Raw genomic sequence first — 19,424 nt, 5'->3', positions numbered from 1 at the left:
CAGGAACGACTCTTTGTCACAACAAACGGAAAAGCTTGGGGAGTTCTAGAAAACGCGTGAAGGGAATGACATGGTGACCACCAGCAGCTGCTTCCAAGAAGAGCTGCTCTTTCAGATATGCTTCAGTTGGTTCCCTCTCCCATGAACCCTTAACTTTACACCCTTCCAGGAGCATCACACGCACACAGTAGCTTTCACATTTGCCTCTGTGTCTCTCTAGCCCATGGTTCAGGCTCAAATGCTTCATCTGTGCTCTGGCTTTCCCTCCACCTCTCCTGGCAAGTGTCCCTGGAGCTCAGCCAGGCCACACCATCCTCTTTGCTTCCCAGAGACCTCTCCCAGCTCCAGCGCTGCAGATCCGACTGATATCCCTCCTGCCTCTGGACTTCCAAAGTCAAGCCAGGCTCTGATCCCTGACTTTTCCCTATCAAATCCCCGCTCTGCAGCAGACAGTGGCTGCCATCACCATTAGCTACCTCCCTGCTACACCCTCTCCTCTTCATTTCCTCCTCCCCTCGGGATATTGATGCTGGCTGAAGTTTCCCATTAAACCAGCCACTCTTGTAGAAAGGGGAGCTGACATGATTAATGCCATTCAGTGGGGAAGGCAGCGAGTGCAGCCAGAGAACGAGGAGACATGCACATTCCCATCAGCCCATCATTAGCACTTACCCCAAAGAGGCAGCAGGCACAGCATGGACACGATTTTCCCACCTCTGCAATGTCCTGGACACAAACCTTTTAGGTCCAAGAGGGCAGAAAAGTGACCTTCTGTTTCCTTTTTAACTTAATCTGTTCCCAAACTGTGCTGTCTTTGTGACAGGTACAAAAGAAAAAGTGTCCTAAACCTGTCCTGGTGGCAGCACAGAATTCAAGCTTCAGGTTGGTCTCAAGGGACATCAGATCTACATCCTGTCTTTTGAATTTTTAGCAGCTGTATGCTTTTTCTCTCTCTGCCCCTGTTTCTCTCTGCCATTTCCAGCAGATCCCCTTTTAGTATCTCTATTGACAAGCCCATTCCCTGTGATTTTCTTCATTAACCCAGAAAACCCCAAGAGAGGGGAATCACCTTCTCCTGACATTGCACCACCAGCACCTGGGAGGCTCAGGAGGAAAGGGGATGGATGGCAGAAGCTTCCCTTATACTAAATGGAGAGGAAAAAAGATCTCTCCACATGTTCATTGAAAGCAGGAATTTGGCTTACGTGACCTAGAGGAGTCTGTTTCCCTTCACTGTTCAGAAGAGGAGGCCATGGAGATTAATTTCTAGCCACTGCAAACCTCCCTCCCAGTGTAATTAGGATCCTACATCTTCATGCAATAGTTTGCTCTAATCATCCTCACTGTTTAAATAAGAAAATAAATGAATATGTCTACTAAAAAAGGGACATCTCCTAGTTTTTAAACTGAACTAGTTGCCTTCTGCTTCCAGCTATTGATTCTCCTTATGTTTTTTCCAGATGGAAGAGTCTGTGAGTATCTAGTACCTTCTCCTTCCCCAATTGGTGGTTTAATAATACTTTACAAATTATTCATGAAAAATACTGGAAAAGAGCAGTTCTGGTACTGATATTTGTGCAAACCCTTAGAAATATTATTGCAGGGGTTTTCTGGTTTGTTTGTTTCCTCTTCCAGGTTAGGCAATACCTTTAGGACCAGCAGTTATTCAATATCATATTCGTAAGTGCTCTTAATTAGCACCACAAAGTGCCAGGGGACTGGGAATTATTTAAACAAAAGTCGATCCATTATGTTCATCCACACCTTTATCAAATAAAACTGCAGTCTCAAATAATAATTTAATTCAGTTTGAAAAGATCTTTTTCTACAAAATCATGTTGACAAACCTCGATTTTCTTTCTACCTTTTGATTGGCTTCAGATTACATGGTCCCATGATTTGCCTAAGGCCATTCTACCTATCACATAGTAACAATCTTCTAGCTGTTTTTAAAAATAATATTATTATAGAATACACTATTATTTACCATGGTGTATGGTTTATTAGAAACTAAAGTCAGCAGACCAAAAGGAAGTTCAGATAATTCTTCAAAGTGTCTTTCCATTTCCCATCTTGGATTTTCATATATAATTCTTATATATGGATATAGATTTCCCATTGCTCTCTTCCTTTGTAACAGTTCAAGGCTTGGATTCCAGCCAAAGTTGTCTTTCTTATTTCATATGAAATTGTGGTGGTTTGGGTTTTGGCTATCTAATATACTCCTCTTACAGAAGCCCCAATTATGCAATCAGCATCTTCTCTGTCTGCAATTTCTCTTCTAATCAATTTTGCTTGTAATTTTTCTCAACTTTTGAAAATTAATGCTTTTGAGACAGCAAATGTACTTATTACTAGTTATGATCCTCTGTTTGCCCATATTGAATCTTTCTCAGTTATGCAAACATCTGGTAAGTAAAGAATAGAGAAAATTTTCAAGAAAGTTCTTACAACACATTAACCAAAAAGAAAAAAGAAAGGGAGAGACGGAGAGGTAAAGAAGCAATTCATTAGTAAAGAGCTTTTGGAATTAGAATGAATTTAAGGTAATAATTTCATGCCTTCAGAAAAAAAAAAAAAAAATAAAAAGCAAGAAAAGACTGATATCAAGGTGGCATAGCTCACTTCCACAACAAATACCATGACTCCTTCATTCAACTCACCCTAGTGCTTTGGCTTCAATATTGTGTGTGAGTTTTGGGTGCCACCTTACAAAAACTGTAGTCACAGAATCATACAGGTCAAAAAGGACCTTAGAATCTCATTGAATCCATCCTCTTGCTTAGAGCAAAGTGAATATTGAATTCAGACCAGGCTGCTGAATTCAGACCTGCTGTTTTGCCCAGCTGGGTCTGGTAAACATCCAAGAACCCATTCATGGATGGGTGGAGGAGAGTTTAATGGTAGTGCCAGAGTCTAGAAATCACCTCAGGCTGGATGAAGTGGGTTGGTTACCCCACAGAGCAGAAGGCAGAGGGGACATATCACTGTCTTGGGAATGACATGTCAAGCAGGTCCTGCCTTGGGGCATACACACAGACCAGACAACCTCTCAAGGTCCCTGCAAATTCCCTTTCCTATGACTCGATGAACACTGCTTAACACAGTTTCCAGTCTAGGGAGTAATTTATCTTTATTCCCTGTAATAGTTCCTTTTGCAGAAGAGCTACAAGAAGTGTCACACATGACAGAAACCGTTGGAAAATTGCATTCTTAAAAGTTATTCTAACATTTTTTTATAGAGGTTTCAGGAGATAAACTTCACAGAGGAAGACCTCTTGTGCCTTTCTCCCTATATATTAACACAGCTTAGACTGCACATGAACAGCACTTATGGAGAAACCCTGTCTGCTCTCCCGACCATAGTTGAGCTTTGCTGAAGATCACTCCCATGCTTCATCTGGGCTCAGTTACTCTCTGAAGCAGCAGCGATATTCCTCCAACAAAATGTATGCGCTAATTTTGCTCTCTTAGTTAAAAGCCAGTCTGTCCTGGCTCACTTTGTAGGCAATGGAGAAAAACATTGACTTGCCACTGCCTATGCACGGTTCCAGGGGAGAGTAATTGTTTTAATTAGATTTTTTTATTAGTATCCGAAGTTAAGGCAGCTTGGCTGTTTCTCCCTTGAAGAAGCCTGGTTTCTGTGTTATCAATTACACTGTATCTTTTCAGTTCCATCTCCCTCACTTCTACCTACAGCTTTTTCTCTACATTATGCGATTAGGCCGCTGGATTTCAGGTGTGAAAGTTACAAAAATTCTCTTTTCTGATAGAACTTTCACTTCTTGTTTGTTAGCCAGCATGGAGACCTAGATAATTGACGAAATTATTTTTGATAGTTACTCTAAGCTGAAACATTTGCACTGTGCAATCCATATGAGTCTTTCCCAACTAATTTGAGCTGGAGCATCAGCCCTGGTCTCTCTTCCCTTTTCTTCCCTTTCAGCTTCTCCACTTTCTTCTTCCTTTCAGCACACTCTGAGTTGACATTCAGTCTACTTTGGAAAGAAGCTGAAGTTCCCTTATCTGTGAAGAATGAAACTCAGTGACCATTCAGTGTGTTCCTCCTTTCTTATGCAAATTACCTTTGTATGGATCAGGAAGAGGCCTGACAGATAGACGAATCAGACACATAGATGAAAAGAGATCGTTATCAGATCTATGCTCCTGACTTAGATAAATAAGCATTGGACATGATTCTCCACTCATTAAAGTGTCTTCCTCAGGAGATGGCTGACAGTTCATTAAATAAGATGAAATGTTATTATTTAAACTCAAGACTGATCAGACTGGGTGGAAACTTAGTCTACTGTATTCATAATTTCCTGCATTGACAAGCAAGTTCTTGAAAATATTCCTCTGAAGTGGCTGACCCACATAGAAATTACGATCCTACTGTAACTGCTAACTAACAGGGTAGGTCCTGTCATTTTAGCGGAAGAGCTCTGCACTTGGGCATTGGATTGCAAGTATTTATCCCCCACTACCAAGGATGATTGGTACTGCAGCTCCCAGCTCAACTTTTCCATTTTCTCCACCCAAATAATTGTGTCTTCCAGGCACTTTGCCCCTTGCTCCCATACCCGTTATCTCTGCTCGTTGGTGGTCGGTGTGAACTGCCCCACAGTCCGGTGGCAAAGCAGGACTCAACAGTAACTGGCAACACCATAAACTGCCAACCAAAATGGCCATCCTTATTTATGTTACTTCATTTCATGCCCCAAATTCAGCTCTTTAACTTCCTCTCCGAAGAGGCCCCATATCCGATACAGGGTCATTCATCTTCAGGACAAGTGTCTATTGATCAGCTACTACCCAATTTACAACGGCCGTGTAATACAACCTGAACTTGGTGGGGCCAAGAGGGAATTCAGTGTGAGACCAAGGAAAGCGACTTCTATAAACTCTTCACTGCAAGAATAAAGTGCATTAGTAGGTGCTGGAGCTTTACAGCAAAAACTCCAGCCTCAAGCATGGGGACGATGTAAGAAAAACAGGACCATTGCCAGAAAATAACCCTTCTGTAGCATCCCCACCTGCAGAGAGGAGTGAACATTTCTGACCATGTTTTGCCAGTAAAAAAGAAGGAATTCATGCCCAAGAAACTTTACAGAGAGTCCACTAATGCCTCCTAAAGCCTCTGTAATATGCAAGGGTTATACTTTTCCCCCACTCCGAACACAAAGAGCAAATACCTACTTTTATGAAGAGTGACCTTTACATCGCACGAGGAGAATGAAAGAACGAGGCAAGAACAGAGGCCGGTCTCTGTGAAAGGGGATCCGCACAATGCGGGCATTGACTCTCAAGGTTGGTGTTGGACGGAGCCCAGAGAGGGTCCTTGTCTCCGCAGACAGCAGAGCTCTTCAGAAAAGGTGTTCTCCCTTGAAAACAGAGGGGCACTGACAACACGGCTCGCTGACAGCAGAAGAGCTGCCTGGGTACTTTTCAATAAGCCTATTATTCTCTGGAAAAGTCCATTTCTTTGAAATCAGAACTGTTTGCAGGAAAGGGTCAGTTTTAATAAATCTTTTTTTCTGGTTTCTTTTTTAAAAAGAAGTTGCGGTCATTTTCTAAATTTTCTTTTAGTTCTTTTTCCTCCAGATTGAAATGCATTTTCTTACATCATTTGCACTAATTAACACTAAGCTAAAATACCCACATGACCAGAAAGAGCAGGACACAAGAAAACTACACAGAAACATTTCTACTGCCTTAATCAGAATATAGCTGAAAAACTTAAGGCTTTCAAGTTTTCATCTAGATATTTTCCCTGGGACAAGAAGACCTGTTTCGTGCAGCTTGGTATCATGCTGTTTCTTGTAGTAATTTTGCAGGACATGAACACTGATGTTACGGGTAAAGTAACTCTATTTTGCACCTTCCTCTGATTTCCTTTTTCCTCTTTGATGTTCACCTCCTACTAGAACATTTTCACTGATATCATTCTCAGGCTGAATGCGACCTGATTCACATCTCATGCCAATTACTCTGACATTGTCAGAACTAAGCTAGTTTACACCAGCTGAGGAATATATTATTATTTAGCAGTATTATCAGTCCTCTGCTGCCTCCTTCAAGATTTCTAGCATGGGTAAAGCTAATGCCTTTCCCCCCACTCAGAAAAAATAAAATAAGATAAAATAGCAACTGCATTAACTCATGTATTGGTTAAAATTAAAAAAGGGGGAAAATGGGAGGAATAAAAGATTAATCATAGCTGAAAAAAAAGTGGATGTCCTTCTTGTTATTCATGATGCAAAGTGAACCTGCATCCCTTCTTGATCCCATTCTCCTTTATGTTAGAAATGCAGAACAAAGAGGATGCTGCACAAGTTGGCAAACCCCATTCCTCGTCGGCCAGGTCCCCAAAGCCACAGTGGCAAACAGAATTAATTGACTACATTGGTGTCAACCTCTCTCAAATCTGCTTATGACCAGCAATAATCAGAGCCGAGCAAGATGGAAAAAAACTCCACAAACCAGAGGTGGGGAGGCTCCGAGTGCCGCTGCCTGGATGCCTTGTGGATGTGGGTTATATGAGGTCATTTTGCAATTAGTAAATAACCATACACAACTTTTGGTGGAGAACATAAAGGAGAATAGTGGCACTTGAGTGGAGGAAAGTGGAGGAAAGCAGCATCCTCACCAGGTGAGAGGAGGAGGGAGAGGAGCTGGTTTCTTGCAGAAAAGCGGAGAGGATTGCCTGCACTTCGCAGAGCAAGAGGAAATAGCAACACGAGCCCTGCAACATGAAGGCAAGAAAGGACTTACTTCTTTCACACATGGCAGGAGATGGTGGCAGCTATTTCACTTGCTTGGGATGGATCATCTTCTCTCCCATAGATTTCCTCCAGTTCTCAGCTCACAAGAATAAAAGAAACCTGCTCCCAAGTGACTTCTCCAAGCATGGCTTGCAAAACAGGGTAGGAATGACAAGGGCACACGGAGGCCACTCCTGGGACTTGGTCAGCACATTTGTTCCCATCATCTTCCTCCTCCTTTTGGCACTTCCAAGAAGAACCAAGAACTCATTCCTCCCAGTCCGCAAAGAGGAGCCGTTCCTCCTCCACCATCACTTGCCTTCTGCCACAAAACCCGCAGCTGCCCCTATGTGCTGCAAGTCTGCTTTTGGGGATCTCCCCTCTACTTTCACACCTCCGATTCTTGATAGAGAAGATGCAAGATCCAATAGCAGGTTGGTATAACAGACCACATCCAGAAAGGACCTGCATCCTAAACAAGCTCCATGTTTACCTGTCTACACTGAGCATCCCTGTGGTTCCTCCTAAAGCCACGTCTTTCCTTCCCAAATCACTATCTCAGTGTTCCCCTTCCATCTCCCATCGTTCCACTAACATTTTTATTCTTTCTCCCCCACAACTATTATCCCACCCATCTTTTCAACAGCTGAAAACCCTCATCTCACAGAACCTCCCTGATGTGCCAGCCATGGACAAGCGCAGACTAACACAGCAGACACCACCACACCATCATTTCTCGGGGGCAAAACCAATTTTGCAGAGTTTCCCACTTTGCAACTCAATTTACTACTCCAGATATACAGAGGCAACTGCCTGAGGGCTGCACTGACACCAGATCACATTTAAGAATAAATCTTTTAAAACCAATCCACTCAAGACCCTGCACAGAGTTGCACTGAGGTATCTGCCCACAGAGCAGGGTGCAGATGGAAAAAAGGGACAATGGCCGGAGAAGGGCAGGATCCTCTCGAGCTGCCTTTGCTGCCAGAGAAATTGTCATGCAGAGCCACCCTTTGCCTTGTGTTTCGTCTGTCTTGTTTACCTTTGGGCAAGGACTGTGTTTGTAAAAAAGCAAATAATTGGCATATGTTAGATACACGTCCAACAAAAATAACAATTAGGGGGAATGAGAAAGTGGATTAGAAGTTCGTACCTAGATCTGCACTCATTCCAGATTCAGCAGTGGATTCGGGGATCTGGCATCAGTTTAGTTTATATGTTTGTTTGTTCACCTTTTTATGTGTTTTGTTTTCATTTGGGCTAGTAAATACAGAGAGATATGGATGATATGAATCTTCCTAAATTTCAGGATATAACTTCAGCTTTTTGATCCAGGACCCATCTGAACTCAAAACCAAATAAATCGGATTTTTTTTTCATTCTAATAACTACATTAAAAAAAAAAATACACAAAACCCCCAAACTAATAGTGCTGTCCTCCTGCCTTTTTAAAGTAAATACATCAGATTCGAGGCCTAACATGTGACAAGATTCACAAACAGTGATAATATCTTCTATTAAAGCAACGGATATTGTTAGAAAGAACTTTAGCACACCTCATTTTCTTTGAGACTCGCATCATTATAACGGCAGCATGTTTGGCATATACACAAACTCGGGGGCTCTCAACCCCCAGCGGGTCCTACAGGCACAAAACCATTATTACAATATCCCAAACACAGGAAAAAAACTGTTGTGGATAGCAGGGAGGGAGATTTTTATTTGTTTTTCTGTTACAGCCTTCAAATTGAATCTGATACGCAACATCCAGTTTATCTGCTCAGCGTGAGAACAAAGGAAGTTTTTTTCCTTTTTTTTTATGAAAGCGGAGGTGTTTACTAATGTCTTGAGGGCTGAGAGTGTCTCGAACACCTATTACCATAAATTAGCCCTCAAATACTGGAAGCTGGCAGCCACTCATTTATCTGATCTCCCTTCCCCAGTTTACAAACCAAGGCGGCACATCGAGGGGCACACTTGGTGCTCCCCACCGGACTGTGTCATTTTGTGCTGGGGGAAGCCATAGTGCAGCATCTCCAGAGGAGACTTTGTTTGCACATTGATCTGTGCCCGAGAGAGGGAGAACTCAAGCATCACCTTCTCATCAAGCTAGAGAACTGAAGTCTGACATTTGGATCCAAATATTTGAAGTGTGAGCCTCAAGACCAGGGGGTGCAGAGGGGGATATATCCAAACCTGAAGCTTAAACCCTTTCATTAGCACTCAACCGCTTTTCCTTGGGGACTTCAGCCACACACTCTTTCGTTAGTCAACTGAGAAATTTCAGACAAATCTTTTTGCCCCTTTTAGAAGCCTGCAAGGCTTTATATGGCTAACAGTGACACTTGTACAAGCGTGATTTCTCCAGCAGGGGACAGTGACAGGCGCTCACAGCCACGCTCTGCACGCAGCCTGCAAAACCAGCTCTTGCTGAGAAATGCAGACTCGTTCCCCCAGTGACTCCAGTAAGGGGGACACCGAAAGGGCTGCTGCTTGAGGACCTGAAATGTCTCCTTGAATCCTTCATCCCAAAGATATTTTGCTTTCATTTAAGAAGTGGTTTGATAGCAAGTCAGCTTTATCTTCTGCATGCAGGTGCCCTGTTGTGCATTTACCCTGCACAAATAAAAAATAAAAGGCATACACACACACAGGCATATGCACCAGTCAAATCTGTGATGCTTCTCCATTCACAACACTGAAGGCTGGATATAGATTGGGTTATGTGGCAGCACTTTACATCCACATTATACTCATTGTTTTTATTGGTGTAAATGCCTTTCTGGGGACAGGGCAAGCTCCAGCCCGTTGTCTCTAAAGGTCCTGAGCAAAGCCCGTAAATGTGTGTGTGTATGCACAGAGCCAGAGAGAATAATCCTCCACACCATTATGAATCATGCATTAAAGATACATAGCCTCTTCTCCTTTACCTGGGTACTCTCAGTTCTCTAATCCCTGTCACCCACCAGGATGTATTATATCCGTACTAACTAATTTCACAGCCCGTAAATTACAGGCGTACCCTGCGTATCTTCATCTCATTAGAGAAGGTTAATTTAAGCAGACAATCAACAAAAATACAGAAAACTAGTTTGGAAAGAGGATTTTGCTGTGTCTCTGGCAGACAATGAATTCACAACCCCAACATCTGCCACCACTAGAGAGAAAATGCTGGAGGAAAATGAAAGGGGAAAAAAAAAAAGAGACAGAAAGAAACTCATTGCTATTTCCTCTGATGAATGGTGAATTTCCAATTAGCATTTTAATTACTCAAGCCAGACTTTCAGCTGGTTTGATGATCACAAGAAACTCCATAAGCAACAAGTCATCTTGGTTTGACAACATGTGCTGGAATAATGTGTAACACACTTTACTGGGGTTGGTCTGCGAGACTGTGTTTCTCTCCTGGAAAAAAAATCCTACAGCATTAATTACCCTTAAGTTTTTACTTATAGTTCTACATGCACCCTTGTCCCACTCAAGAAAATTCCGCAGCAAGATTGTTGTACTTAAGTCTGTGAGTACAAAGAGTGTAGCTTGTTGTAAGAAATATTCTGCCAGGCTCCACTAAAGAAAAAGTGGATAGTGCTCAGTCACCTGGAGAAGCTCTGCCTGGGCCAGCCGAGCTGTGCAAATCCCACAGGGAAGCACACGATGCTCTGTGAAATGAGAAACCAAAGGGTAGAAATTTTCTCTGCCTCTCCCATCCCTTTTCTGCCCCAGCAGCTTTGCTTCCCCCTACATCCCCTTCCCATTCCATCCCTTGCCCCATCCCTCTCTCCAATCCCTCCTTCTCATCACCAGTTTGGTAGGATTTCACCAAAGCAGGCAAGTGGAACACTTTGCTTTCAATCCCTGAAAGAGGCCAGGGTACAGAGGAGTTTATTATATCATAAATTAGAACAAGAAAAGCTAATACATTTTATACATTTGTCAGAGAGAGAGAGAGAGAGAGGAGAAAAAATCTCTGCTGCCAGGTTGCTCATAGCAAATCTGTCATGTTGGAGAGCGCCTGCTGAAGTAGAAGTATTTACAGAGTGAGCCCTGGCACAGAATAGTAAAGCTGGACACTTCAGGGCTATATCAGGAGCCAAGATAGAGTTCTCAAGCCAAACTGCACACAGACCCACCGTAAACACCTCAGCAGTTCTTATGCGGGGCTAAAATAACGCAAAGCAGAGAGCTGTGGCAAAGCTGTGAACACTGTGGGCTTTTCTGAGTGCATAAGGACCTGGGGGACTCTGCTGGTGTTTGCGTTATAAATCTGAGTTTACTTGGTGCTGCATGGCTGAAAAAAAGGGAAAAAAAAGTCAGATCCCAGATAGGACAATACAGAGCAATTTTCTGCTAAATCCCAGCCTCTTCGCTTTCTTGCTCTGTGCTCAACCTGGGTGAATGGTCCTATTTTAACTGAGATTTTCCACATTCCTGCTGCACATCCAGTCCCCACTGCATTGCATTTCTGCTGCCTGAAGGATGGAGCTGCCTGGCACATCCAGGGATGATGGCTTTCATATCTCTCCTTCCGCTACTCAGAACTCAGGTCAGGAAGGCATTTCCCAGACATAATCTCCCTTGAAATAGTCAGCAAGTCAGACTTAATTAAGATAAAGAACAGCAAAAAGCAACCATAATTAAATCTTAAGAGTTGCCTGCACAGATGAGAAAGTAAAAGCAGCTAGGTGCTGGAAGGAGCATTGTGTCTGAAGCTGGCATTCACCCACAGCCAGGTATTTTATCCAGGAGAATAGAAGATGGAAGATGGCAGTGGTGGTGCCTGACAACAGTTCAGTTGAAATTGCACACAAATGACCTTATTTGATGTTTATTCCAGCCTGAACAGTCCTTCACGCAGCTGCTGGGCTGGTGAGTGAAATGCAATAGTTGCTGCTTGGGTTATTGCAGCTTTCATCACCTCCAGACCTCAGGACATGGCTGGAGACAGAAATGTGAGACCGCTGCTTTGGGGAATATCCAGTCCTGCAGGGGTAGGGATGCACTTGATAGAAGAATGGCTCGAAACAAGAACAGTAATGGAAATCCATCTAACCTACTGTCTGTCCTGACATGAGACAAGAGCTAAGAGCAGCATAGGGAGAAGCAAGAATATAGTGATTCTTTCCTTGAAAGCTCTTCCAGCCTCTGGAAAACCACGTGGCAAGTGGCTCCCCGAGTCACTTGCACTTGTCAGTCCTTCATGGATATTTTTTCATTGGCTCCTACCCTGGCTATCTCTGCAGGAGTCACTGCGTGAACAGTTTCCAGCTCTATGCTACTGGCATCCAGAATTCTTCTCCCTAAAGCAGTCCCATTTTCAGAGTGTTTTTCCCCCTCCACCCTTCAAACTCCTTCCTTTACTCTCCCTCCACAGCTCCTTTGCTCCATGTGGGAGAATGAACATTTGTAGTCTCAAAATATGGGGCAGACATGAAAACACACAGCCATGGAGCGAAGACAGACCAGTCTGCCAAGCTGTGCTTCACCACAGCTTAGATCCATCACCATGGCTTAAATGAATCTATCTCCAGAGCTTTGCTTGACTCCCAGCGTTTTGACCCCTGCTCCCAGCCAGGGTGGTTTATTCAGGCACTCGTGGAAGCTACCAAACAAAACATTCCAGATTAATTCCATTCTCTTCCTCTCTCTTTTTAGAAACTTTTAATTAGTCCCCAACCCACTACCATTATTAGTATTTGTTATTAAGTATTAAAATCGCTCACCCACACCTCCCTCTCCCCCTGCTTCCCTCTTCCAGCCCTTTGTTTTAATTGCTATATTTTTTCATCAGTGATCAGCCAAGCTTCCCTAATGATCTAGACTCATTTAAAGGGTTTATAACTCTGGCACAAAACTCCAATAAAAAAGCGGCAGACTTGCTGGGAACCTCCTGGGGCTATTCAGCAGCCAGGAACACAAACTCATTTTCTACTTGCCTGTTCCCCCCTTTCCCAAGCCACCATCACCCATTCTGTCAAAATACCCTCCTCTCCACACACAGAAAGCCCTCGCTTTTTGTTTTCCACATCTTCTGTTGTCCCCTCTCAGTTCTGTTTCCCTGAGGATCAAGACAAGAGAACTTGAAAAAGCCTTGATGAGACATGTGGTGAAGTTAACAGCAAATAGACTAAACCCACTGTTTATCCCAGTCTTCCTCCTGCCAACGCCAGCGTTCCCTTCTCCTCTCAAGAGGAAAAACATGAAGTGCCGTAGTGAGACTGAGGAAAGAAATGATCTGCCCATATTTCTCTCTGAGTATATTTAGCAGTTGCAAGTTACCCCACTAGAGATCTTAGAAGCCTTTTTTTTACAAATTTGCAAGTCAGCATTGTCTGTTCCCCGTTGCTTTTTTTTTCCACTTTGCAATAGGTACAGATTTACGCATCAGACAAAGGTTTGGCAAATGCTCGGTGTCTTGGCCCAGCTTCCCATTAAGTACAGATGTTGCATCCAAACCTGTTTTTAGCCTTGTGCACAGCCAGAAATAAATCCATGGGGATGCAAACAGGAATGAGAGTGCAAATTGTTCTCCATGGCCATAGGAACACTGTGCAAGCGTCTAACCTGACCTACTGCTCTCTTGCCCATGGCCTTGGGCACTGGGTAATTTAATTTTAGGGAGGAGGAGGATATATCTTTCCTCCAGTGACCTCCTTGTACCAAGCTTTTTGAGGGAAATCTCACAGAAGCTCTTGCCTCTACATGTACACACAAAACTCTCTAAAATGGAGAGGAAGGAAGGGAGTGTGAATGGCAAAAAGGAAATTGGTAAAGCCAGGCAAATGTGGAGGAAACTGGCTTGCATGGGCTGGATTTATGTCACCTGCCCTTAGGCATCTGCCATGGGGACACTTCCATCTGAGCGAGTCACTGTGGGCTACTCACTGGATAAGCAATAGGGAAAACAAGCACTTTTAACATCCTGGTTACCCTGCCCTTGTAACCCAGCTGAATTTTGACCCTTTTACACTGAAAATCCCCAGTTCTTCCAGCTGGTACATTTGCCAAAGCCATCCATTTCAAAATTATGGAGCAAACGGAGCCATTAAATGGTCTTGCTTTGAAGTCAGTGTTACTCCCAGAAATGTGCCTGACAACATTACAACTTCAATGACCATCTGAGTCACAATTGTATTGATAAAATCTACAAGCGGCCTTTTGTGCTCATATGAAAGGGGCTCAGCTGAAAGGCCCATCAATGTGTTCAGTCATCTTCAAAAAGCCGGAATCATTTGGTGGGAATAAACAGTTGGAGCTCTTCATTTAGTCGTTTGAAAAGGACAGTTTCCCAAGGAACTTCAGCACCGTCCTCCCTTCGTGTGCCTGCTGGACTCCTCTGAGAGACCATTTCTGGAGCTGGTTGAGCTACTTTGACAGAGATTCCTCATCAGCAGTTCAGCTTTTGAGGGGAGAGATAAATAGCAAAGCAAAACAAAACAAACCCTACCACAATATTTTATGAACGGTGGATAAAATAATGTTTGGGGGTGTTTAAGTAATATTAACAGGTTTTAAACTTGGGCTGAAAGTGAAGTATGCTAAGCAGGGTCTGTGGAGAACACATGCAATTAGAGAACTGGTTGGTGATACAAAGCTGTCTTCTCCTTGTTTCCAGCTGCTACATTTAATTAAAAGAAAGCTAAACAATCCATTACATTAAATTACTTTCTGAACATTACTTTTCCACATAGGCAATTGCAATGGTTGCCACAGGGATGTTATCTGACCACTGATTGGAAAGGAGATAATCATTCTAGAAATTATTCCATTCTTGCTGAAATATCACCCAGATGATCTGGCCAGGAGTCGCTCCCCACCGTGTGAGGGACGGCAGAACCTGATGGGGATGTACCAGGCACAGGAGGGGCATTAATGAACTGTAACCCCAACCTCATCTCATCTGTTCCTGCATTGTGTCACATGATGATGAAGACGCCAAATCACTACAATGTCCTGGCAACCAAAAGGGGCTTATTTCATGTTTCCCCCTCTCTACCCTGTGTCATCTTCATAGTTGAGTCTGCAGCTAATAAAAGAATACCATGAGTGTCTCCCTGAGTTGCTTCCTGAGAGTTTCTAATGGTGGTTAAAGTCCTCTTCTGGCTGTGGTTGTGCACTGCAGGCAGGTCACCACCTTGCAACCCTTTGCCATTTTTAAAATGTTCAGTTCTCAGAGCAACTACTGAAGCTTGTGGAAAAACCAACCTGGATCGACTTCAGGAGCAGAACTGAACAAAACCAACATCCTGGCTCAATTCTCCTTCCTCGGTTACAGCTATGCCCTTATTTTCTGCGCTCCACACCACTTTCCCTCTGAGAGAATTGTTGCCAAGTGGCTATTTTGAACATGGTTGAATGCAGATTGTTAAAGGAGAGACAAGCTTCTGCTTCTGTCTCGCAGACTGTTTTTGCTTCATTCTCCATCTCAGGCAAAAGAACATTCAGGGGGTAAGTATCTGTTTACTGTTTGTACATAATGCATTATGGTACAAAATAGTCTTTTCTCCCCTCATTTACAGCATTTGCACCTCATCCCGTGATGACCTCACAGCAGCAACATGGACCTTTATGACCGCGGAGCTGCGTTACCATCATTCTCTCTCTTAGCTGGCTGTCCAGGAGTGAAATGCCGTTGGCTTTGGTTTGTTTGGTGCACAGCGGGAAATGTGTTCGCTGGCTGGAACCAGTGTGATACTGCCACTCTGCCTCACATTTCCCCTATTTGAAGCCTATAAACTGCTGGACTGGATTTTCAGTTATCAACATCCTCTTAACCTAAGCAGCATTAGCTAAGCCATTCAGCGGTCTTATCCAGACAAGTATCTTACTCAAATACCAGACACGTTGTGAATTATCCCATCCTCTCTCTGAATTTGAGGGCACGGGGAGTATGAGACAAGAACCACTGATGATGTTGATGATGGTGAGAGTTGGGGCATTATCAGGGCAGGAAGAAGGAAGCTCAGATTGTGCCTGCCCTTTATCATGGTCATAGTAAACACCAAGGTTTTGGTTTTACAAGAAAAAAAACATTACCAATTAATCACCTACATGAGTAGTATTCTGTTTCCCAGAGCTCACGGCTTCATACAAAGAAGTTAATCCTGCAGCTTTACAGAAACAAGAAAACCATAGCTAACACTAGGGACTACTTCTTTACACAAGCACCAGAAGCCAGCCCAAAATGCAGTAGGTCAAACATGTTAATATCTATTTTGTTTTTTTCTCTCTGCCCATCTTTAACCCCCTTCCAGCAATATAAGCTATTCCTCCTCAAAGTTTTCAGCCTCTTCTTAAATTTCAATGGTCATCATACTTGACTGTACTTGTATCTGGAGTTCTCCAATAGGACCATGCAAAGATGGAGTGAAAACAATGACATTTTTTAAGCCCTACAGCCAGGTCCTCAATGTTCTCAGCATCTGACTCTAGCCTGCAGAGGTGTGAATCAAAGTCTGGTTTCCCATGTGGTCATGCCAGATGGTTGGCTCAAAACCCATCATTTCTTTACAGCAAAACTCACTAGACACAGACAGTAACCATAAGATATATCGGAAACTTGAATCTTGTATAATTTAGACTGCCAACACCCAAGCGAAAGATACTTCACCCTACTACTTATGTCAGCTCTTCAAGGATGGTTTCTTTGCTGAATATGTCCTGAAACATTTCAAGGCAATGGTAAAAATAAATTCTTATGGTTAGCCTGCATCTTCTCATTCTAAAAGATCTTGTATTTACTTCTGAACTTTGATTGTCAAATTACATTCAAGGATCATTTCACGTGCCCTAAAAGTCAGTCCTGCTTCCAAGGAATGGTTGAAAACAGCTATATAGAACAACAGATCACATGCTAATTTTATGTCATTGTCTGTGGCTGTGTTGCAGAGTGTTCTGGAATTTGTCAGGGGTAGTGATACCCAACCGTGTCACACTGTACCTTTTACAAAAGAATTAGAACACTCAGTAAGGCTCTGCCCTGGTGAAATTATGAAGGGTGTGCTGAAGATAACATTATTCAGTAAAACAAATAAAAATTCAGGAAGGAGACAGTGAGTTGAAAATAACCATATGCTGCAAAAATCTGGCACTGTATATTTAGTGACCACAAGAGGTCAGGACATCAGTTTTCCACTGCATCTTAAAAGCAACATCTCTAAGAGCCTAGAGCCAGAATACTATTTTAGGTATGACTGTTCAGTTTGGAAATTTCATCTTTACATATTCCTCAACAGCATCTGTACATGTTTCCTCTGCAGCAAGGGTTACGATTCTCCTTTCTCTGCACTTGCTTTTAGCAGCACAGTACTCAGGTTTGTCTGCCTTTATGTCCTGGCTCTTGCTCCTCTGTTTGAAGGTATACAACAGTATTACATTTTTTACTGAAAGCCCCAATCAGCATTTCTGCTTCCCTGGCACAGTGAGATTCCATTCATTAAGAACAAACCACGCTGGTGACACAGAGGTCTCAGGTATGACCCAACGTTGTCGTTTCCTCCTACGGAAGCTGTTCAGCACCACCAGCCTCCCTGTTCTCCCTTCCCAATGCACCTCTCCAGCGTGAATACAGGTCAGTATATGAGACAGGAAATATATTACATATTTCAACTACAAATTAAGACAAAGCTACAAATGCAGTTCTCCCTCTGTGAGAGCTCTGTGCTTGGGAAACAGAGGGAGAAAGGGCTATATAAAATATTAATATTATAAATAAAACTATAGGAAATACATAAAGTGCAACACTCCCACCCTCTGAGAACCATCTTCTGCAGCACCTTTTTATTAATATATTATTTTTCTAGAGCATGTCTTGCCTAAGCACTAAGTGGGTTTGACCCAGTTTAGTGTATGAAAACAGAGGCGATCACTGCCTGCATTTTTAGGTGATGAATTTTTCATATGCAGGCTTGTTTCACTGGAAGGTCCATCCAGCCTTGGTCCTCATCTCTGGCTGCAGCACATCCCCTTTAGCACATCCTGCTTTGTGAAACTGCGTTTCTTTGCTCACTCTGCATGGTGCCAAAAACCACTTTTATTCTTTTTCTTTTTTTTTTTTTTTTTAAAGTGAAAGTTATTAAGCTACTTCTAGTATAATACCTCTAAATGCCAAATCTGTGAGAGGGAATTTTAACTTGGTTAATCTGACACAAATGAAAAACCATTCCAGGCTTGAGATGACTGTAAAGTTTAGTGTCATGGCTTTTTCAGTAGGAAAAAAAAAAAAAAGGTTCTCAGCAAAATTTCCTTTCAACACTTGAAGGTATTTATTTCCTTTAAAGTAAAATGTTGGGCATGTTTTAAAGACACAGTAGTCACATCTCGTTTTAAACTGGACACCATCTGAACCAACTAACAGTGCTGCTCAGTGTCAGGGGCTACTTGGAGCAGAAAGAAGAGCAGGAAGGATGGGGAGTGTTCTCCTTACTCCAGTGGCATCTATTCCAGCTGTGTTAGTAAACCCTCTATGCTTGCTCTTGGCTGAAATGGAAATTTTGTTGTTCTTTTAAAAATGGAATTGCAACTGGAAATGATGCCGTAATTTCTGTGACTATCACCTGCAGAGGAAAATGGAAAGGAGAAGCTGGCTCTGATACAGAGATCTCAACCTCAGTTACATGTGAATTAAAGACATCTTGGGGATGCTCCTTACCCTAAAACTCTTTGATTTTGTATTTGCATCTCTGGAGGCAAAAGGAAACATGATCTGCCAGAGTTAAACTATTGCAGCGCCCAGCAGGGTGGCCCCAGGACAGCACGAGGCCAGCGGATAAGCTTTGACATCCAAGGAGACCCTGCCCAGGAGATGCGAGGACCATTTTCAGAACCAGGCTGTGATCTGATTGAGTCTCAGCACCTTTTTCTCCTTGAAGGAGCGAGGGTGTGCATGGTGTTTTCAGTCTCAGCAGCCAGGATAAATGGGCTGAAGCTTCTCTCTGGTTCTTGCTCCAACAGTCATGTATCAGGTTTTCCACAACTGAACTGAAACCCATGATTCATAATCAGTTTCATTTGCAAAATTTTCTTCTAATTGATCAGATGGAGACCAATTTCAGTGTGGGAAACTGGATCCTAAGAAAATTAATTACCCGCCAGGCTAAACCCATTTCCTTTGGCCCAAGTACAGCTTATTGTATGTTACTGAGAGATGACCTAGCTGTCGAGAGAAAGGCAATGCTATAATTCTTTCTAGGACACGCTACATTGGAAGCAGATAAAGTGCTGCTGGCTGAGGGCACTGGCTATGCAGAGTGGGGAGCTAGCACAGGGAAAGGGCTAAAGGGACAGTAAATACACAGCAAAAGGCTCAGAGGGAGTGGAGATAACAGAAAGTAGAAAATACACCAATTTTAAAATCCTAGAGTCTCCCGGAGATTAGTCACTACAGAGTTTGCCTTTGGGGACAAGGGTTTTAACATCCGCTGTGCATATTTTGGCCTCATTTTACACCTGTGAGATGTGGAGGGATGTCACAGACCCTGAGCAAAAGCCAGAAATGGAGAGAGATTTTGCTGTGGTTCTCTGGTAATGAGGCTAATGCACTTAGTAAGTCTCCGCAGCCTCGGGGTGGTACAGCTTAGAATAAATGCTGTAACTGAGCAGAAAGCATCAGGGACCCAAAGCAGGCTCCCTTTCCTCCTTGAGGCTGAAGACACGCAGAAGACG

Source organism: Nesoenas mayeri (assembly GCF_963082525.1).
Source record: "Nesoenas mayeri genome assembly, chromosome: 18".
NCBI lineage: Eukaryota > Metazoa > Chordata > Aves > Columbiformes > Columbidae > Nesoenas > Nesoenas mayeri.
This window is presented reverse-complemented; position numbering follows the sequence as displayed.